Source organism: Alligator mississippiensis, chromosome 2 (assembly GCF_030867095.1).
Source record: "Alligator mississippiensis isolate rAllMis1 chromosome 2, rAllMis1, whole genome shotgun sequence".
NCBI lineage: Eukaryota > Metazoa > Chordata > Crocodylia > Alligatoridae > Alligator > Alligator mississippiensis.
This window is the reverse complement of record NC_081825.1, coordinates 23,231,509-23,254,715: the sequence shown is the minus strand read 5'-3', so window position 1 is coordinate 23,254,715 and position 23,207 is coordinate 23,231,509. Positions and strand designations below refer to the sequence as shown.

At 45.0% G+C, this 23,207-nt stretch overlaps 2 long non-coding RNA genes across 2 annotated transcripts; one reads left to right on the top strand and one right to left on the bottom strand.

Moving 5' to 3' along the window:
* Positions 1-1,128: 1,128 nt before the first annotated feature.
* On the bottom strand, positions 1,129-12,803 carry LOC132248303 (uncharacterized). Its single transcript, XR_009459469.1, has 3 exons — positions 12,746-12,803; positions 3,213-3,291; positions 1,129-1,384 (listed from the first exon to the last, which is right to left on the bottom strand). It is a non-coding gene; the product is annotated as an uncharacterized LOC132248303 (long non-coding RNA).
* A 106-nt stretch (positions 12,804-12,909) lies between these two features.
* Positions 12,910-20,204, top strand: LOC109280733 (uncharacterized). Its single transcript, XR_002087139.2, has 3 exons — positions 12,910-12,993; positions 14,159-14,245; positions 16,258-20,204. It is a non-coding gene; the product is annotated as an uncharacterized LOC109280733 (long non-coding RNA).
* The last annotated feature ends 3,003 nt before the right edge of the window (positions 20,205-23,207 follow it).

Here is a 23,207-nt window from a genome sequence, read left to right as displayed (position 1 = left end):
GACATTAGGAAGAACTTCTTCACAGTTCGAGTGGCCAAGGTCTGGAACGGGCTCCCAAGGGAGGTGGTGCTCTCCCCTACCCTGGGGGTCTTCAAGAGGAGGTTAGATAACCATCTAGCTGGGATCATCTAGACCCCGCACTCTTTCCTGCCTATGCAGAGGGTCGGACTCGATGATCTATTGAGGTCCCTTCCAGCCCTAACATCTATGAACCTATGAATCTATGAGAATATGGGATTTGCCTCATTGCAAGGCAATCAAATGAAGCCCAGGTAAGATTTGTTACTTAATCTTGTACATTCAGATACTGGACAACTGGAGAGGAGCAGTACAATTCTCCTAATGGCAAAGAAGGTTGTCTGGAAGTTGACTCCATTCCCATAAAAGTAACTGTGCTTCCTAACAGCACAAATCATTTGTTCTCCCACCCTCAATTCAATACATTTTTCAGGTTCTGCTCAGTTTTGTTTCCTATATACAATATAGGGTACTAATCCACGACCTGTGTTGCAAGTTATAACCTTGAAAGAAAATACTACTGTACGCAGTATTACTCACCCCGAACTCTGTACAAACCTGACTATAAATCGCAGGTTTTTCTAGCATTAAGGAGCAAATATTATTGTTAACAAAATGATGAGGTTGCAGTGTTGAGCACTCAAGAAGCATGAAATTGGAGCCCCAAATCCAGTTGTTTGAGAATCAGAAAATCATGAAAATACGAGCTGGCAAACCTAACTTGCCCAGCATACTGATACATCAAGTATTTGCACCTAGAATTTCCCTTTGCATTACTAAGATCAAATCACAGAAACACTGTACCTTGTTGGGAAAGTGGACCCCAATGACTGTGAAAAATAACAAAATTTTATTTTCCTCTTCCTTTCCTCTCAGTTATGGGAAAAAATGGAGTCCAGATACTCAGCTGGAGTAAAAGGATAGAGCTTCACTGAAGTCAATACGACTATGTTGATTCACACCAGCTGAGGGACTTTTGCTGTTGTGTTTTTTTTGTTTTAGTAGTAGTAATCTCTATAGGGCAAGGACCTGCATCTTCATCTGTTGTCACTTAAATAAAAATAAACAAATGTGTGACAACAAATCAATGACTAATGAACCCCAGCAATGTCAAATAACTGCCATTTAATATATTTTACATACAAATCTGACAATGTTTAATAGTTAAAGACTCACAAGATGACTCCATTTTCGTAAATAGGATTCTAGTATATATAACAGGAGGGTGCAGTAGCATAAAACTCATCTGTTTTTGCAGTTTAAGCAAGTTTTTGGGTTCTTTTCTATTTCCTTTGTGAACAAGAGTATACGAGGCATTAATCCAAGCTGTATGTTTGCTCTCCTGTCCTCTTCTCAACAGGAGACGCTGTGAAAAGTGCAAGTGTGACAATCAGATACTACTGCCTCATGTCCCGCAGATCTCTTTGATCCCCATTTCTTGCATTATTGCTGTGTCCTTTGGAGGAAAGCTTTCCTTGGCGGCTCACCTAGATCTGGTTTCGATTTTGAGTTATGTAGCATTACTTTCACTAAGGGATTATTTTTCAAAGTTTTGCAGGCCCCCAGGACATCTCAGCTTGCTAAGGAAAGGAATATCCCTCTTTGCCGCCTTCTAAATCAGTTCCCAATCAAACCATTTTCCTCAGTTGTAATTCATTATTGAGGACCTTTGCACATTCTGCATCATCCCAATGGCATTATCTCATAAACCACTTCAAGTAATCTAGTACCCAAGAAAGGCCCTTCCTTTATTTATGACATGAATTACTGTATTAAGGAGGTTATAGGAAAAAAAGGGAGCCTGTTTTCCTCAAAGATTATCTTCGGAAACAGTTGCTTTCCAGAGGAATGCTTTCTTCAGCCAGCCTGTGGTGACTGGGGAGCCTGGAGGACCTTGATTCGTTGATCTTGATGTGAACAATTGGTAATCCCTGAGGGCTAACTGCACTCCTTAATTCACCCCTCAATACATTTGCTGTAGATTCATGGGTGAAATCATAATTTTGCCATTCCCTTCCCACCCTGCCCCCTATAATGCGGGGGAAAGCAATGTATTTATTGCTGAGCATTAGCTGGGCCCAGTTGAAAAGGGGATACTGCCCTTTGACAACTAACTAAAGATATACAATTTTCACTGAGTAGAGCACGTTACTGCTTTGTGCTTTGAGGCAATGAAGTGCATGCATGCATGTAATATGCAGCTGATCATTCCCATGACAGCTGCTGAATGGGGATTGGTGGAAAAGGTGTGCCCACTCTGGCTCTGAGCTCTCGCTGCAGTTACCTCTGATTTCATGTGATTCATAGAGCAAGTCATGAGGTGGCCATGTATGTAGAGAATTTCTTGGCAGATGAGCTGTTTTCAATGAGAACTTCATCTGATGGATGCATGCATTCAAGTCAACTAGTCATGTGCTTTATTCGTTTTAAACTGCTAGATTAAAAGAGCACCAGATATGTGGTGGCTGGCTATTTAAAAACATTTTGCTGTCCAGAACATAAGGGAGCTATCATTTAAATTTAGCTTTTTCAGAAAAATGTAATGCATTAGGATGAGCAGGTTAGGCTGGGTTAGATAATTACATATTATTTTGCATGGATAGAAATGCCACTGTTCATAACAGACGGAGAGTACTCAAAAACATTTGGGGAAAAATGGATCTCAGCTGTTTTACAAGGTGCACGCCAGGATTAATAAATGTATAGTTGGAATCAATATAACTTAGTTCCTTATGGACAAAGATATTTACAAGCACTGTGGTCTCAAAATCGTGACATTTTAGAATCCATAGTGCTTATCCATATTAGGAAAATTGGAATAGAAAAGCTATCAATGATCAATTCCCTTGATGTCTTCGTGCCCCTTCTTTCTTTAATTAAAGTTTTTTTTTTAAAGCTTCTAATATAAACAGGATCAAACTGCTTCAAAGACCGAGTCTAAGAACAGAGATTGCAATTCAAATTCTTGGACCCCAAGCAGCAGTGTCCAAGATAGTGGGTTTGACTGAAGGGTCGGAGCCAAGATTTCAGAAATTCATTGTGAGTAGTCTTAGGGGACAATGGTTTACTTATGTTTTAAATATATTTAAAATATCTCTGTGTAGGATCCAAAAAGCTCCTAAAATCTACAGCAGATTTTTAAAATAAATTGACATTCCAGGTTTCAAAACAAATATCTTGCAGATAATACTTACAAGGAAAAGCTCTCTCACTCTCTCTTGGCATCAGCTTCTTCTGTCTGCTATACTGGTGGTGATTTTTTCTGACCCATTTCTGTGAAAAAGAGTCAGAGGGATTTTTAGTAATTCTTCAGTGTACTGCTGCAGAGCAGAAGTGGGCAAAACATAATACAATACAATAAGTGCTCAAAAATGAGGGTTGGCTTGTTTTTCCAAAAGCTGTTTCTGGAGGATAAAGGACAGGGAAAAAATCATAAAAAACCTCAGCAGTTATAAAGAAAGTCGTGCTTTCAAATTTCCTAAATTCAGCCAAGTCCAGCTGAACATATTTTATACTTGAAGCAATATACAAGTAGAAATCTAGAAATAACAGAAGCCTTTCAAATCACATTTTAGCATAAAGCAGGCAATATCTCCCACTCACTAGTATCCATGTATATTCTACAGGGAAAAAAATCAAGTTAACAGATATCTCAAATGACACAATCTCTGCACATAATCTAGTCTGAAACAACCTGCAACAACTTAATAAATTGTATCCATTTAAGTTTGAACAGTTACTCACAATTACCATATATTGGCACATATATACACACAGACACATATGCACACACATACATACATATATGCATATATAGTGTGTGTTTGTATATTTATACACACACACACACACACAAACACACACAAGCTGATCCAAAGGGAGTGCAGTGCCATGGCTGCACCCCCTTTTGGATTGAATAGCAACATGGGAGCCTCTGGGAATCTTTTTCAGCCTTTAAAGAAGATGAACTCCCCTTTCCTCTCTTCTCCATTTCCTCCCCCTGCTTTCCCTGCCTGCCACTGTTGCTTTCCCCACTGTGCCAGGGGTGGGAGAAGCACCAGAGCTGTTCCTTTGTACCTCAGGTGGGCTGCATGTGGGCTGGGTTCAATTGGGGATCGGGACAGTGGCAATGGGAATGGATGGGATGGGGGAGGGGGGGGATCCCCTTCCCTGCGCCTCCATCCCAGGGAATGGGTAAGGCGGGGGGAACTGCTCTCCTACTCTGCTGTTGCCCTATCTCTGTCCCCAGATGAGCCCAACCCTGGCACAACCCGGATTTCCTGTTTCCCAGAATAGTGGGGAAAGCAACAGGGGAGTGGGGAGAAGAAAGGGGAAGGGAAGGAAAAGGGGGATTTCACACACAGACAGATAATTGTTCCTGTATAATTACATCTATATTTATAATTAAAATGCTAAATCATTATAATTGGAAAAAAAATACTGTTTTGTAAAAAGAACTGCTGTGACAGGGTTAAAACTACAGGTTTTTTTCCTGAGCAGGAACGGGAGGATGAATGAAGATTAGGCTCTGTCCCTGCTGAATGTGGCCATAACTCTGGAAAAAAATATTTTTTGTCTTCATTCCACCTTCTCAAAAAAGCAAGTTACATGTCTTATTTAAGGCATGTGGTGTACAAGGAAAGATAGTGCATGAAATGCTTCATTTCAGGTCCCTCCCCAGCAGAATATATACCAAGAGCTATTTAGAATTTAAATGAAAAATGCTCTGGGATTGCTTTAAATTACATTGGCAAGTGAATGAGAGAACACCACCATTAACTGCTTCTTTGTATGGTTTAGGCTGCAATCTTATTCAGGGCTTTAGATACAGATAATGCAAGCTGTTGGCTGTGATACTTTGGTTGTAATGCTAACAGAATTCACTGTAGGCAAAAGCTGGTGATGCTAAAAAAAGTGGACAAAAGGCTTTTCCAGGGTAATAAAAACAACTAATCTCTAGTTATCTAATAAAGTTAAATGTCCTCACTGAAACCTTATTCAGTAAATAACTGTATGAGAAAACCTGTAAAATATAAATGCCCAAGCAATCTGGGAGAACATTGAAGATTACATGCAATTAAAGAATCACAAAGGTGAAAAAGCACATCTTCCTTCAAAATCTAAGCCTAATGTTCTTTGTCGAATTAATTGATTTAAGTTCAGTTTCAAATACAAACAAGTTTATTTTGTCTAATTTCAAACTTATTGAAACTGTGCTGTTTTGAAAGATCAACTCAAGATATTACTGGGGAATGTAATGGAAACAAAATGGAAGAGAAGAAAAAAATAGAATGGGAGAATGAAAAGAAATACAGGAAGACTGTGAGAAAAAAAACAAACCAAAGGAGAGAGAGAGAAAACTTCTAATGAAAAATTAAGTAGTTACTGCATATGCAATCTATGTTTTAAGAGCTGACTACGTTTAATGAAAGCCTTGAACAAGGGTTGCATATTTCTGAGTATAGCTAGATTCAAGACTGAGTAGATTTCTCATGTGAAAGAAATCCAAAGATGAATCCTTTTACCAAGAGTGTCCTACCTCCTAGCTACACTGAGCTCTTACCTTGGAGCAGTTAACGTAAAGGCTAGTACAGACATTCAAAAAGCCCCTGGCAGAAGTGCTCTAATTTATCCTGTTTTAAGGAAGAGCAGGAGCCAACCAAACAGATGTTCACTGTTCAGTGGTAGGGGCTCATAGCTTGCCCACACTGGTTACTAGGGGTATTCCCACATGCTTCCCTTGCCCCAGCCCTGCCTCCCCCACTCTCTTGCCAGCTGGCAACTGATGGCAGTGGCTGGGGGAGAAGGGAGGGAGGCACCAAGCCACCAGCCATGAGGGCCCTCCCCACAACTTGCTGGCTAGAGTCTTGATGTGGGCTGGGTCCACATGGGCTGGCTCTTTTCCCCTCGCCACCCAGTCTCTTAACAGTTGCAGCCAGCAGCTGTAGTGTGGCAGGGCCTGACAGGGGCTGCTGCAAGGGAAGAACTCCAGGGTCTGCATCCCTGCAGCAGCCCCAACCAGGCAGAGCTGTGGTGCAGCCCAACCTGGGCTACTGCAGGGACACAGACCCTGGAGCCTTTCCCCCACAGCTCCCTTCCTGCTGGGTCATGTGCACTGCTTGGCCTGGGAAGCTGCAGGGACAGAAACCCCCTTCCCTCACTCCACCACCTTGGCAGGCTTCATGTGGGGCTGGGATCAGAGGCTGTCACTGACTTGGTCTGTGACAGCCATGGGTACAGGTCCAGCCCAGGCTCAGACAGAGAAAATGAGCTCTTCCAGAGGCTAGAGCACAGCCCTGTGCAATGCCGCCTGGGATGGCAGTGATCGCACTCTTAGTTAACCCTGGATAGGACCTGTTACGGACATTCGATAAAGCACTCTAACAGAAAGTGATTTAGGTTAGTGCACATCTATCCAGGGTTAACTTAGAGTGGGATCTGCTATTTTTTAAGTGCTTTAAATGCCATGAACGTCTGTTCTGTTACATCTGTAAAGCACTTTCTGTGCACTTAAAACACATAAAGTATAATGTCTGTACCTAGCCAAAATTCTCAGATAAATGCATTTTATGTGATACTTAGAGCCAGAAGCACCCAGCACCCAAGTGCAGACACCAGAGGGGCTTGCCAAGATCTTGACTTCGCTCAGAATATTTACGCAGAAAATCATGCTGAGCGTGTGGGGAAAGGATAAGAAGTACCCTTCTGCTGGTGAAAAGAACTCTTCCAGATCCAATGAACCATGTAAGGCCATGTCTAAACTACTACTGGTACTGCTGCCCTCAAAAATGCCATATAGTTGCCTTGTACTCTGTCACGGGCTGGAAGCAGTGTAATTGTGTTTCTGTGGTACCAAAGACAGACTATTTAGTACTGCTGGGCAGCAGAGTCAATTAGGTTTGCCTTCAGCACTGTATAGTTGCAATTACATTTATTCTAGTCTAGGAGCTGGCTACATGAGGGCAGCTTTCCCAGGCATGTGGCATAGGTGGCCTTCATAGCAGCCTCCAGTTATAAAATGTCATAGCAAAGTTTCTGGAAATAGAAGTCTTGGGAGATAGTAATGAGGTTGGAATTAAAAAGAAAATGATGCCGTCCTCTGACCAAATAAAGATGGGGAAAAAAACGGTTTATTAAGTTGTTATTTGGAACCCTGAAAGTTCAGATTAGTTTTGAAAGGCTACCTATACCAGTAATCATTATGACAGTGAGTCAGTGGAAGGCTTCAGATAAAGAAGTAGTCAGATACTTGCCAATTTCTTGAAATGTTTTCCCCCATCAATCATCATAATTGTCATTTTATTCAGATTGATATTAAACTTGCAAGGCTTTATCCAAGTCTGTATCTCTGCCAGAGATACACACCAGAGACCTGATTCTCATTCCAACTAAGAGCTCCTTTAAACTACACTGGCAGTTTTGCATCTCCATTGTATTTACTAGGGCTGTGCAAAATTTCACTAGCTGTTTCATTTTGACACTGTTTTGAGTCATTTCAAGCTCAAAACAGCAAAATCAAAATGAAACAAAGGGCTTCTAAACAGCCTTGAAATGAAATGAGGGCAGTTGAAATGTTTAGAAAGTTTTGAAATGTTTCAAAGCTGAAGCTGGGCTTGGCTGCAGGGAAACAGAAAGTAAGGAGAGGGAGGGGGAAGAGGTGGGAAAAGGGAGAAAGATGGGGGAAGGACTGCTCTCATATTGACTGTGTATCTGGCCAGTGACTGTGATCCTTCCCTGAGGTCCCTTCCAATCCCAGTGCTCTGGGGGAGGGATGGAAAAAGAGCATTAAAGGCAGCATTGTTTGAACTGGCCTGCTTTCTGATTTGGGGTCTGACAGTTACTGAGCTATTTTCCAGCAGCTCAGGAGCATTAGACAATGAAGGCTATTACTAGCATTGATTTGAATGATTTCCTACTTGCTAGCCTAGCCTAGCAAGAAGGATTCCAGAATACTTTTGCTTTCTTCTAGATGCTTTTATTTTATTATCATATTAATTGATTTATTCTTTTCAATTTTATAATTATATTGGATATACTATATTGGATATACTATAGAATTTAATTTATATAGGAAGGGAGATACATTTATATTTTATTTCTATACATTTATACATTTATAACTTGTGGCATAGACTACTAGGGGTGTGTGAAGTGGGCCCTATTTGATTCAGATTTGTATTCGGCCCAAATCAGAGACAGTGATTCAATTTCTTGATTCGGATCACTGTCCCTGATTCCATTTGGCTGAATCTGAATCTTAAGATTTAATGCTGATTCAGAGAATCAGCGATTTGGACATAGACACAGCTTTAAATGTTTTTTCTACATACCTTGAGGTACCAGCGTGGCTTGTGATTCCTGCAATGGTGGGGCACATGGAGCGTCCCACAGGAGTGTGGAGAGCCCTCCACGTGCTTGGCAGCAAACCTGGAAGTGGACTGGAAGTGCTTCCGGTCTACTTCCAGGTCTGCTGGGGAGTGCACTGGGGGACCCCCCTGCACCTCCCTGCCTCAGCGATTGGCTGTGGGGGGACCCCGGGTGTCCACCCCCCAGACCCAGGAGGCACCAGTCACCAAGCTGGGAGGGCATGGTGGGGGCCCCCGGCATGCTCCCCAGCAGACCCAGAAGTGGACCGGAAGTGCTTCTGGTCCACTTCTGGGTCTGCTGCCGAGCGCACTGGGGAGGCCACTGCACTTCTGTTGGATATTCCATGTGCCTCAGCACTGCAGTGTTCATGAGATGTCTGCTACCTAGCGGTATGTAGAAAAAACATTTAAAGCTGGGTCTATGTCCGAATCTCCAAATCTTTTCGAATCTCTCTGAATTAATTCGGAGGGTTCCAAATTGATTTGGAGAGATTAAAGGGTCCTCTGATTTGGAGATTTGGCCACCTAATTGGACCAAATTGAATCAGGGACCAAAGCTTTGCACAGCCCTATAGACTACACACCTTAGAAAATTTATATAGGAACACAGATACGTTTACACCTTGCAGCGTAAAAGACTACTCACCTTACAGAATGTATACAGGAATGCAGATACATTTATAACTTGTGGCATAGACTACACACCTTATAGAATTTATATACATTTATATAATGCAGATATATTTATATATTTGTATAAAAGCAAGACACTATGAAACACACCATGAAGCGTGGTGGAAGGGCAGCTGGCATGCCTTCAGGGAGGGGTGGAAGAGGAAGTAGAGCGAGAGTTATAAGTACCTCCCCAGCAAACTGAGATGCAACCTCTTTCCTACAACTAGCAGGGATGAGGCTTCTACAAGCAGCAAGGAGAGAGGAGCAGTGCCAGTACCACTGCCTGTGCCTGAGACTGCATCCCCTCCAGGAGCAGCAGCCATAACCCCTCCCACCACCACCATGACAACAAGCAGCAGCAGCACCAGCATGGCAGTCTCCTCCACCCCAATTTCACTTCCCATTGTGAGCCTTGCAGTGCCAGAGGAAGAGCTGGATCTGGATCTGAGTGCCATAGCAAGGGAAATTCTGGGGAAGAAGGGGAGATCAGCTGAATTAGTGCTCCACATCCCTTAATTTTTCCCTAGAGCCAGGTCTCCTTCCCAAAAGGCACTTCAGAGGAGGCTGAGTTAGAGGTTGTGGAGGCAAGTGGCTCAGCTACGTCTGCTCCTCCTGTTACTGTGCCTCTGACTGCTGAGGAGGGGGAGATTGCAGCATCCACACTTGCACCCGCACACCAGAAGCAAGTGGTTAGTGTGGTTTGGGATCATTTTAAGATGGCAGATAATCCCACATACACTATCTACCTACACTTCCAAGCCAAAACCAGCCAGGGTAAGGGAACAAAACACATGAGCACCACCATGCATCTCCGCAGGCACCTGCTGCCCCTTGCCCTTGCTCATCCTCAGCCTGGCACCAGTGGGAGCATGCCCACAGGGAAGTCCCTCTCTTCCTCCAAAGCCCCTGTCCCCCCAAAGCAGAGGCAAGCCACCCTGGAACAGTGGGGGAAAGGCGGACAGAAAACGGGTTGCATTGCAAGGGTGAGCAAGATCATCCAGAGCATTGAGGAGATACTTACTGTTGATGGCCAGCCCTTCTCCTCAGTTGCCCACTCTGGATTTCAGGGCAGCTCATGGCACTTGTGGCCCCATCCTACCAAGTGCCTGCACACACCACCTTCAGCAGGACGGTGGTGCCATCCCTGTATGAGGCATGCAGGGAGTATGTGAGGGAGGAGCTGCACAAAGCAGGTCTGCAGGTGGCCTTACACTTCACCTTGGACATCTGGAGCAGCCAAGGTGGAGATCATGTCTACCTCTCCCTCACAGGGCACTGGTGCAACCAGTCAGGCAGTCAGTGGGCTCTCCTTCAAGCCAAGGTGATGGATGAGTCCCACATGGCAACTGAGATCATGGGGGCCATGAACCACTTGGTGCAGGGGTGGCTCATTGGGCAGGGTGAGCTCACCCTCAGGTTCAGAGTCACCAACAATGGGGTGAAGGTACTCCATAATGACAGATTTGTTGGCATCCACTGTGTTGGCACGCAAGTTCCACCTCATTTTCAGGGATGCCTTGGAGGGGGACAGGGCTGCTGGTGATGGTGCCAGCACCACCAGCAAGCTCATTTCCAAATGCAGGAAGGTGGCAGGCTACTTCCACTGGAATATCAAGGGGAGCTAAATGCTGCAGGGCAAACAAACACAGCTGAACATCCTGCAACACAAAATCATGCAGGATGTGGGACTCGGTGAAACTGCATATACCTGATGCTCAAGAGGCTGGTGGAGAAACAGAAGGCCATCCATGAGATGGCCTTGCTCCTGGAGATTGGGAGCAGTGACCCCCTAAACAGAACTGAGTGGGATACCATCTCCTAGATCTTGGTGGTCCTCAAGTCTTTCTTCAATGCCACTGGGTCCCTCAGCAACTGGCAATGTCCTCCAGGTGATAGTGGCCATAGTGAGGGAACTTCAGAGCCAAATGGAGAGCTTCCAGGGCATCAGTGTTCCTGGATGGGGCAAGCCACTGTCACCAGATGTCCAGGCACTGGTGAGGCACCTAAAGGAGGGCATCAGGAAATGGCTTGATTCCTTGCAGTCCAGTACGGTCCATGTGCTGGCCACCATGTGTGACCCGAGGGTGAAGGGCAGCATATGCAGCACCCAAACCCTGAATCAGTGGATAGAGGTGCTTGTGAAGAGAATCAGGGAGGCAGAATGGCAGAGGTGGGGATGGGGGGAATGTGGAAGAGGGGGATCCACTGTTCCATTCTAGCATGCCATCCACCAGCCAGTCTCCTCCTTCACCACAGGTGCTGCTAATATGGGCCAAAGGCATGGCTTTCATGGTGTGGTCCAGAAGCACCAGACCACACCATCAGGTAGGTAGCACTCATACCTTGGTGGCTCCCTATCTTACTGAGGACATGAAGCTGCTGCTGTGCGACCCCTTGGCCTACTGGGCAAGCCACAGCTAAAGCTGCCGGATCTGGCCACAGCAGCCCGGGGACACTTGTCCTGTACGCTGACCAGTGTTCTGAGTGAGAGGGCGTTCAGCATTGCTGGGGATGTAGTAACACCCCACTGCACCTGCTTGGATCCTGGTTTGGTGAAGCAGATGGTGTTCCTCAAGGTGAACCTCCCACTGCTGGGGTTCCCCAAGCTCCAGGTGCAGAAGAAGTGAATGCCACCCCCCTCACTCCATCAGCACCTATTTCCTTTTTTTATTTTTTAAAAGCCATTTAATTCCCCACTTTCAGAGCTGGAGGGGGTACTCACTGCATCACCAGCCATCAGGGGAAGAACATGTCCCTGCTGAGATTCCATGCCAGGATGAACTTGGAGGTATGGGCTAGGACTATGGGGAAGGAGGAGATACCAAGTCCTGGACATGACCACTAAAACTGCACTCTGCCAGGGTTGGGGAGGCCTGGTAGGACTACTGGCAGTGCAGCAGCCCTAGGAAATGCCAGAACTGAGGATCCCCTTCTTGAATGGTGGGTAGAAAGTGCCATAACCTCCAGCTACCACACGCACACACGCACAGACCCGGCTGGGGAAAGCCCAGACCTGTCATGTCTTTGACAGACCTGAGGCTTGCTGGCTGCAGTGGAGTTGTGAGGCTACAGGTGAGCTCAACTTAGCTGCCTGGGATGCCAGCTTTTGGGTTGAAAAACCCTTTGTCAGGCTGAGGAAGCATCTGCATTTGGTGTGTATGTGTATGCTGTTCCTGGATGGAAAGAATAGTAAAGAAGAAGCCAGAGGCTGGCATATAATGCAGGCAAGAAAACCAGTCAGTGAAAATAGAAATGAAGGCATCAGGGGGTGAGATGAGGGACAGGCTTGGGTTGGGGGAGGAAGGGGGAAATAGCAGCACAGGTAAAAGTGGAGAAATTACAAAGTTATGGGCAGTTTTGTGCTTCCCCATTATAGCCTATGGGCGAAATGTTGAAACAGCATCAATACAGAGAAACAGCTTCAATGAAACAAAAGGGAACAGCTGTTTCAAAATGAAATGAACCTCAAAACAAAACACTGTCCTGTCGAAATGTCAAAATGGAAGTTGAAACGGAATGGTGTTGTTTTGCACAGCCCTAGTATTTACTGCAAAAACATTTCATTTATTATACCAACATCACATAAGGCTGAGGAAGAGCAAGGAGATGTTTTCATCTGATTCCTGGAAAAAAGACATAGATGAGCACCATAAGTATCCTATGTCCCTTCCCCCACACAGACTTACCAGCTGGATGCTGCTCTCCAAGCTGCCAGGCTGCATATCAACAATCAGATCAGTATTGGACAATATGGCAGTGTGGCAGGGCACTGTAGGTGCCTGCCACTTTAAGGGCCTGAGCCAAGCTGCCAGCAGGTGCCTGATTGTGGCAGCCATTTTAGATCCCTGGCTGCCTTTATACCCAGATCAGTTCCAAGCTGGCAGAGGAGGTAGGAACAGTGCCTGGATGCAAGGCTTTATGGAACATGCTGGAGGTAAGGGAGGAGCTGTAGGGGATGGCTTGGATGCTCCTGGTCTTGGGCATGACCTAAAACTGCACCCTGCTGGGAGTGGGTACCCTTGTGGGGCTCTCAGTGGTGCAGGAACCCCCATAAAATGCCAGGCTAGTGATCACCCTGGTGAAAGGTGAGTAGGGGCACCTTAACCCAAGCCCTCACCTTCAGGTGGGTAAAAAGCAACATCAGTGGCCAAACACAATGACCTGCTGCTCCCGGGTAGGAGTGAGAGTCACCATGAGACCCTGGAGCACCAGTTGTAGTGTGTGCAAAAGGTAAAATCCAGGGTGGAGTGGACACCAGGTAAGCTTCTGGAAGTGCCGGAGCCAGCTGGGGAGAGGCCTCTTAGGGCCAGGCATGCTCCCAGGAGCACCTGAGCTGGGAATGGGAAACCCCACTCCAGAAAGTGCGGACAGAAGGTGAAGACCCAGCTGAGGCACTCGACTGGTCAATGCTGGTGCCAGGATCTGAGGGTCAAAAGGGCCAGGGGCCCACCGTAAAGGATGCCCACAATGAGCGCAGAAGCGCAGGGTTCTGACTGGACCTGAGACAGGGCCAGGGCTTACGGAAGCTGAAGGTCCCCATGGTTGGGGGCCCCAGCTAATAGGTGAAGGCAAGGGTTCAGCTGATTATCTGAGATGCCATCTGTGAGGCTTGGGCTGCAGTATAGTGGTGGCATGGAGCTGCAGATATTCCCTAATATTGGGGGTGCAACAATGGGCAGCCTCCCACCTTAGTTAACAACTTTATTAAATACCAACAAGGTGTGCCGGGTGAGACAGTCAGGCGAAGCGCCCAGAGGCAGGTGGGGAGCTAGCTGCCCACCTCGTCACAGGCTGGTCAATAATCAGTCATCGGTATTGGCTCAAAAAAATCTTTATTGGTATACCCCTACTATTTTCTCAGGTGAAAGGATGTCTGCTCTAGCAGGTGTCTTTACATGCATGTTTTTTGTAGGATGGACATTTGAATTTCTTTATCATGTGTTATGGCCACCTTCATAGCACTCTCCAAAACAGGAGACATGTTTTTAAACCACTGCAAACATCTGGTTGGCATTACAATGCCAGATATTTGGTACTTATCATATACACTAAGAAGTACACCGAAAAATGAACTCTAACATTTTTATCTTTATTTTCAGAATTCCAGGAACTAGATGAGCCAATAATTTATCATAATAATTTATCCAAAATAGCTTTATTGAACAAATTGGGGCCCCTTAAGAAGGGTGAGTACCAGCTGTCAAGGATTTTTTTTCCAAAATGTATGCAAAACTTCCATAATGAGAGGGATTTACTGAATTAATATAAATCCTCATTATTCATAATACACTTTTCATAATACACTTTTATTTTTATAAGTGCCCATGTCAACGTTTTTGTTGCATTTTTCCCAAATGCCTTGCTAATGTACTTACTTTGTTGGCTTCATGCACAGACACTTCCCTGCATAAATAGCTCTAATAATATTTTTGTATATGAGATGTTAGACCTAAAGCACAGATGCAAAAGTAATATGTGATGGAAGACAGACAATGGTATGATGAGTTTACAGTGGGCACACACACATGAGACACTTTACTGTGCATTTGACTAATCTAATGCACAGTGAAGTATCACCATCTACACGTGTGCAGCAGTTACTGCACAGTAGTTTAGTCTAATGCACCATTTTCTAGTGCCACTAGATCTAGGTACCAGAAAACAGTGCATTAAAGTAATGTGCTGAAGTACATGTGTAGATGCTGATTTGGAGCAAATTTTTCCTAGTCAGGCCAGGCAGCAGGGGGCCACAGGTTAGCCCCAAACTCCAGGAAGTGGTTGGGGAGCTGTGTACAGCTTCCTGTCCACCCACCAGGGAAATCTGAGCTGTGTGGAGCTCCGAGCTCCCAGGGGCAAGCAGGGATCTGTTCTCCCTACTTGCGCCTGGGAGCTCCAAGTCCAGACATGCTTGGAGCTGCTAAGGGAGTAGGCACCCTGGCTGACCCCCCCCCCCCCCCCCCGCTTTCTGCCAGCTTGGGGCTGGCACCTGAAGGAGCGTGGAGCTCCCTCTGGCTGCTGGGGGCAGGGGCAGAGCAGGGCAGGTGCAGCCCTAGGCTGAACTGCTGTCATGGGAGCAAATTTGCTCCTTATGTGGGTATACATTCAGATGCATGCTTGGGTACAGTTTTATTACTTGCACGTGTAGACACATCCACTGAGCCTGAGCCTACCAGCACTAAAGTCAATGACAAAGCTTCAATGGGAATTCAGTAAGAACTGAGTAAGGTTTAATGGATTTATCCAAAGAAAAATACTACAGCAGATACATAAGGTTAAATCTCTTACAATTTCTTAACACAGGAGAGGTAAAAAGCAGAAAATTGAAAATGATCACAAGTCCTGTGAGAAAGCATGAGAGGAATATTAAAGCTTATTCACTATGAAAGAAAACAATAAGCATCTAGGAGCATCTATGCTAATAGATAGGTAGCCATGTTGGAGGTGAATGTCTTTGTCATTCACATTAAGGTACCATTACCCACAGGGATGGTATTTCATTTGAAGATCATCTTCACCCAGAATTTTATAGCTGTGTATGGCATAACGTAAATTGAACAGCTACGCATATAATCAGAAAGAATGGCACATTAAAATAATTAAATACAAGCAGTCCCAGGATGTTCTCTGTTTAATGTGGAAGGCTAATTGGCATTGTAATACCACACGATGTGCGTTGAAGAAAGACAGTGTAACTAATGTACCTGTATGTTATGTGTAATAACACAGAACAAGACCTTGAGGGTATATCCTCTCTTGAGGATTTCATACTGGCAACAGCTGATACCAATAACAGAGAAGTGACTTTCCCTTGATATTTTCCTGACATATTCTGTCCAAGTTTCCTGTTCCACTGCAATCTGTGAACTATTGAAGCAGCAGAGGAGTATACTGAAACCAAATACAGTACTACTGCTAATACTATGAATGGAATTGAGATCTCACTCTCATTATAAATACCTACTATTTAGTCACTTATTAAAAGGATGGTTTAAATTTTCCAACCACTCTATTTTTAATTTTAGAAACAAAAATTATTTTTAGGATGAATTTTGTCATGTGTTACTTCAGTATAGAACAATATTTTAAAATTCATTAAAAAACCTGTATAATAATAATAATAATAATAATTTAAATTATTAAAAAATGCTTTCTAAAAATTCCATATTTGAAAATAATAATTTGTATCTAAATGTTACAGCTATCCAGTTCAAAGATGCTTGCAAGAATGATATGAAGGCAGCAAACATTGAGCCAAATGACTAGAAGAAGATTGCTGAGGATCAAAGTGCGTGGAACAGTCTGTAACATGTGGAATGAAAGTTTTTGGGGAAAGAAGAGTCCAACATGCAGAGGAAATAAGAAACATCAGGAAGAACCCTGCACGATGTTCAGGATTGTCAGATATGAACTTTATTTGTGATGTGTGTGGAAGGGACTGTCACTCAAGAATTGGGCTTTACAGCCACTCATAGATATTCAATGAGCTGATGCCACACACACTGCAATTCTACTGACTTGTCAGGCAGACAGATGCATATTACTATTACTACGACTATGGTTATGATTACTGCATAGATATTATAGACTGAACCCAATTGCTCCATCTTTCCTCGCAACGAAAAGAAATGTACAAATGAATGGGAATACTGGTGTAGTAAAAGGACTACTCATATAGGATAATTCTATCAAATGTAAAGAAGTGTGGACCCATCAATATAAAAAAAAAAGGTAAATGGATATATAAAGACTATTACTCTAGAAGTTGCAAACAAAAAAATACAAATAATAACATTATTATATGCTAAAATGCTGCTATGAGCATTAGCAAGCTTCTGCTGTCTTCAGTAGCTCTACCTTGGTTTCTACTCCTGGTACTTCTAGAGCAATAGTACAGCTCTGAAAATACATTGATTCCTGTTTGGTCCCTTATTTTCTGTTAGGCTCTGTTTTTATTATTTCTTTCACTTTGGGCCCTCTTCACACTTTACACTTACCTCTATGCCCTTTTGTATAATATGATTAAAACAGGAAATGTTGGTAGGAAAATGTTATTTTCATTTTCCTAACTAATGTGCTTACTGAAATTGAATTAGGACTATTTTCTGAAACTTCACCTGGTTTAAACTGGTAAAAATAAATAGCCAACAGTATATCTCACAAAATCTCTCCAAGAGTGAAATGACCTTTTTGTGTATCCACCTTCCCCTCACTGGAAAATCTCCCTTGGAAGAGAGACTATCATGATAGTCACTATCTGAATGCAAGGATGTCAACAACAGATGTGCCAGTAAGATCCCTTACCAGCATAATGGGATAAGATGCCTGCACAGGGTCCTGCCTTTGCCTTCTGGAGGTCTCAGGGTTTACATGGGGCCTTGGCTTGGAACAGAGGATGTATCCACATGGGATAATTCCCATGCCTGATTAAATGATTCGGGAGAAATTCTACAAGATATATAGAAGTATACTTCTTAGCTTCCATTTCCAGGATGAAGGAGTTATGTGAAATACCCCTATTTACTTTACTGACTTTGAAGTGACATAATAGAGAAAAAGTGAGTTACTGAGCACATAGGACACGTTGGGGGTGGGGGGCAGTGCCATAGAGAAGAATTTTTCCTACTTTGATTTTGATTCCAACTTTGTCTGAATCCTTCTGCTTACAGTTTAGAAAACAACACTATAAAACATGGTTGCCAGTGTCTAAATATACAATGCCCTGATATGGAAAAGGTTTTTAATTTTAAAGTAATGCTCCTATTTACCATTGTGTGGTTAAAGATAGTAGAGCTCTATAGACCAACCTGACTTTTGAAAGAGCTTCATAAATTAGTCCCATAACGTAACAGAGATGTCAGCATTTTTTATTTTTTTTTTTCAGATTTGACTGCATCAAACATTTATGGTTGGCTCACACTTACTCAGAGTGCAGTGAGCTATAACTATTGTGGTTGGGTTTAGGGGTTTGTTTGTTTTTTAAGCAAAAACTGGAAATTCACTGAGCTGGCCCCCTACAGTTTAGTGCAATGTACAATTAATTTCCTCTAATTCTTTTTAAATAGTTCACTTATTAATGAGAAGAAAAAAATCCTCTAAATTATTCCAAGAAGAAATACTTGAGTGTCTTTTTAAAAGAATTTGGCATTGAAGAGTCTAAGATCACAAGTTTTTTTTCATAAGGAATTCCCTCTGATTTCAGTGTGAGTTCTTTCCAGAAACCATGGAAGATTGGGTCTAACATTTGTGCCTAGATCCTCAAATATATTAAGAAAACTGACTGGAAACTGAGTTACAATTAATAATAAATTCACTGGGAGTTAAGACACATAAAACATTGGAGACTGTGGGATAAGATTTATGTTCTTTTTAAGAAAAAGCAATACTGCCCTTAATATAACTTTAATCTACTGCTTAGTTCTGATTCACAGAATTGCTGGCTACTTGTACTAGCTGCTTGGTGGTGCCTGACTTTAGCTCCCCCAAGCTTCCCCCTGGGTCATCTCTAATTGTAATTATCATATATTTATTGGACCTGCTGGAAGGCTCTGGTGGTCTATGACAGCCTGCAGGACCATGGAGTGGAACCCCCTGCAGCTATAATAGGGGTGGTCTCTATGTGGCAGGCAGGTGACCGGTATGTGGGTCCCATTCAGGGCCCTGATATGCTGGGGGATCCCCAGTGCACAGAACCCTGCCACCACAGCCTGGAGGTCATGGACATAGAGGATGGTATCCACCACCACATCCTGGAGCACATCCAGCACCCAGCCTTAGGAGCAGATGAAAGACCAAAATAAGTTTTAAGAGTGCGTCTACGTGTGCAGTTAATGTGAATCAATAAACTCCAGGGTTTATTGCTCAGGGTTTATATCCATTTGAATATGTGCTTGGGAGTGCAGGATGTTGAGCTGGGTTGGAGCATCCCCGGCTGGCAGGGAGTCTGGGCGGGTTGGGGGGAGGGGTCAGCCTGCCAGCCCAGGGCTTCTCCCCTCACAATATGCTGTGGAGGGGCTGAGTGGGGCATTGGGGTGCTTCAGCGTGGGAATAGCCAGCAGGCAGCCCCCACACTAAAGCACCCTCATGCCCCAGCCAGCCAGGGGAGCATCTACATGTGCACTGCTGAAGAGTTTTTTACTCTTCAACAGGATAGTATTTGTATTTACAAGTACTAACCAGCTGCACAGTAAATTAGTTTACTCCAGCCTAATAGGGGCATGTGTGTAGATGCTGAGATTTTTACTGTGCAACTAATTAGTCTACTGCACAGTAAACATAACATATAGATGCACCCTAAGTTCAGTCCCTGTTTGTGCCATATGCCACAAGAGAAGAAACCTGCATTCTCTTGTTACAGTTTATTTCTACCTCTACTGTCTAGCTGTACCAGGACACCCTACTGTGCCAGCTGTGCCACTGTGGGATTGAACCCAGGCTCTCCATTCCCTAGCCCTGCCCCCCTAGTCCTCTCTCACTTGCTTTAGAGTAATAAAGTCCCTGCTGCAGCTGTATTCTCCTTGTACTATTACCTGCCATGTATGTATCATACACAATGCTGTAAAAGTTGTCATTGTCTTGAAGAAATAATTTCTGAGGGTTTCTAGAACATTCAATTATATTTTGTTTTCCTTACTTTATGTTTTATATCACTAGGACTTCTTTCCTTTGTTCTGCAAAAACCTTCTAAGGTGTTTTTTCTTTTTGTTTTACTGCTAGAAGTAAACAGGAATTGTGGAGGCAATTTTAAAGAGGGTTGTTAAATGGGAAGTCTGGACTAAATTCTTCTTTTGAAACACACCTTCAAAGATATTAAGTAGAATAAAATGTACTGTACATTAGATAGGAGTCTGACAATAAAGCAACCATTTTAAGTGACATTTTATCTATGCCTGAATTGATATAAAATGGTAATTCGACCCTTGGACTAGTTTGCCCATGTTGTAATAACAAGTTTGATGACCTGTGGCACAGCTATGCAGCTTTTATTTTATAAGCAATATGTTGGGGCTGAGATGATGATGACTATATGATATATGCAACATTAAATTTAAGTCAAACAGTTTCATTTTCTATTTGAAAGCTCATCTAACTTTTTTATAATTGATAGTTCACATAACGCTATCTAGATCACTATCTTCATTTTGAACTGGCTTCTTGGACCCAGTTTAAAAGATCATGAAGAGTAAAATTAATGTTCTCAGGGTTCTGAGAGCTTTGCTTGCCTCCTTTGTCTATGGTTTCAGGCCTTATTTTCTTGAAATATAATTATGTTTATTGTTAAAGGAATTCTCTCTCTCTTGCTGTAAATAGTTACAGTGTCAGTCAATGGTGCTCAAAAATATGTAGCATAGTTCCTGGGTTTGTAGGTGTGACAGGGAGGCACCTACAAGCTCTGCCCTTGGGCCACTCACATCATTGGCTGGCTCCTTCCTAGAGCAGTCCACCCTGCCTCTCCTGCCATACCTTTGATGTCACCACAATGGTTGTTAAATGCAGAAGGCTTCCCTAACTGTGACCCTGGTGTACTGGGCCAAATACATGGCTCCAAACCATCCCTACACCATGTCCCATGCCTCGCAGATGGCATCCAAACTGCTGACAACGTTGGCCCCTTGCCGGGCTGAACTCTGCCCTTTGCTGGGCCTCAATCACTTTGCCCACTCCTGGGCCTCACCTATGCCACTGGGTCTCACTCATTCCAACCTATTCCACACAGCCCTTCAGGTCCCCCCAGGCCCTACTCTACATGGTCCTTTGGGCTTCATCGCTCACACACTCCATCCAGCCTGTGCACAGTCCTTCAGGCCACCTGCAGGCCCTACTCTACACAGCCTCCAGCTTTCTGCTCCACACCAGTCTGAACTCAGCCTCTAGCCCCTTTCTGGGCCACTACTCTGCCCCTCATTGGGGCCACTAAGCCTTATGCCTCTTGGGTCTCAGGCCCTGCCCTGTGCTTTTCTGTCAGATTGTGCTTTCCTAGCCTTTCCCCTCCATGAGATACCCACAAGGCAGCAGGGACTGAGGCTTTATGGTACCCCATCCTCATCTTTTACTAGGGAGGCACAGGTGCAGCATTTCCTGGAGACGTCCTCACCACAGGCAGCCCCACCACATCATCCAACCCCAGAAAGGTGCAGTTTCAGGTCTTACCCAGGACCACAGGAACCTCCTTCATTCCCACATTTCCTACCCTAGCCTCCAGATGTTCCAGGAGCTGCTCTCCTCAGGCTGTTATGTTGCTCCACTGGCTCCCTAGATATAACTGCTGGCTCTGCTCTTAGAGCCTGGGCTTATACCCTGATTTCCCAGCCCTCATCCAATCTGATGGTCCCCTTGTGGTCATGTGACCACCAAATAGAGCCTAACTGCACCTGCCAGCTGCTCCACAGCCTGCCTAACCTCTTAAAGTGGCAGGCACAATTTGTACTCTGTTACAGTAGGGCTAATAAAACTTGTTCACTAAATATAGCTTCCTGAGGCTGCTTTCTGCATAAGCTCATAATACCTGTAACTCACAAGCCCTGTCTTGGGTTATGCCATTCCCAATGAAGGTCAGATGTAGGCCTGTGCAAAGCAGCTAGTATTCGCTTCAGAATCAGCCAATTAGGGGGACAGTGATTCAGCTGAATCTGATTCAGAGATTTGGCAGCAATTCAATCTCCAAACATCTAAATCACACAGGCTCATCCCCCACCCAATCTCCCAATGGCTGTCCCACCCACCTCAGCTCCTGGCTCTTCGAAAAAAAAAGCCTGCACTCACCACATGCTGCTGGGACTGCATGGGGGACTCGGCACAAGCCCCCGGACCCCCACCCCGCTGTCCCAGCCCCCCCCCCCCATGGCTGCCCTGCCCACCCCAGCTCTGGCCCTTTAAGGAAAAAAAAACAACCCCCCCCACACTCACCTGTTGCTGCTGGATGGGGGTCAATCCCCACTTCCCCCTGCTGCCCACCCACCATGTGGGGGGCTCTTTCATGAGCTCTATGAATCCCCAAGGCCACTGCAGGAGTTGGTGAGTCTCGGGTTTTTTTCAGATTTTTTTCTTAAAGGGCCAGAGCTGGGGAGGATGGGGTAGCCATGGGGTGGGGCTGGGGGAGTGGGGGAGGGGTTGGGGGGCTCATGACAGAGCTCCCCATGCAGTGGGGGACAGTGGGGGGCAGCAGAGATCTCCCCCCTGCCCAGCAGCACCCTCTGAGTCAGGACTTTTTTTTAAACAACTGTGAGCTGGGGCAGGTGGGGCAGCCGTGGGGAGTGGGGCTGGGGAAGTAGGTGGGGGTTGGGGAGGCTCATGGGGGCTTGAGGAGCAGGCAGGGGATGGGACCTGGCAGGGGTACCCCTCCTCCAGCCCGCCCTCCCCTGCCCCCTAGTTACTAGCATGGAGTCCGGCTCCAGCTGCCTGCTGCAAGAGGCGGGGACTGTCCAAATTATCGAAGCTCTCTGAATCTTTGGAATCTTTGGAAAAGATTCAGAGAACTTCAAATCAATCTGGACCTTTTTATTGGTCCCCTGATTCAATTCAGGTTTGGAGATTCAGCCACTGGATTGGGCCGAATCTCCTCCAAATTGAATTGCCACCTGAAGCTTCACACAGTCCTAGTCAGAGGTAGACTATGACTCAGAAACTATAAATAAGCTACTGCGCAGTAAGCAATTTTGGCTAGGTGTCTACACAAGCAGGGACCTGACAACAAATTTGCTGCAAGGTCCCCTCTGTGGCCACTGGACCAAGCTCCAGGCTCTGGCTCCAGCTGCCACCGGCCTGGCAATTAATACTATTTAGATTTACTGGACAGTAAACCAGCCCTGGAAAGGCATCTACACCTCCACCCTGTTGGGAGCAGATTTTCTCCTTATAGGATTGAGCAAATCCAAGCCTACTTCTGCTGGCTTGGATGATACAGGCTTCGGATGCATCTGCCTGGGTACCAGGAGACTCTGTGGGTGTGAGCGGGGGGGGGGGCAGGCTCAGCTTGGCAGGGATCTCCAGGGGGGTCAGGGGCAGGATAGCATGGGTCTTGAGGGGGACAGGCTCAGCTTATCTGGTTACACTGTCCCAGGAGCTTGTGGTGAGTGCACCATGGACACTCCCCGCCCTCCCCCCTGGCAGTGGTGGACAGGGCACTGTGCCTACAAGGTGCTCAAGGACCAC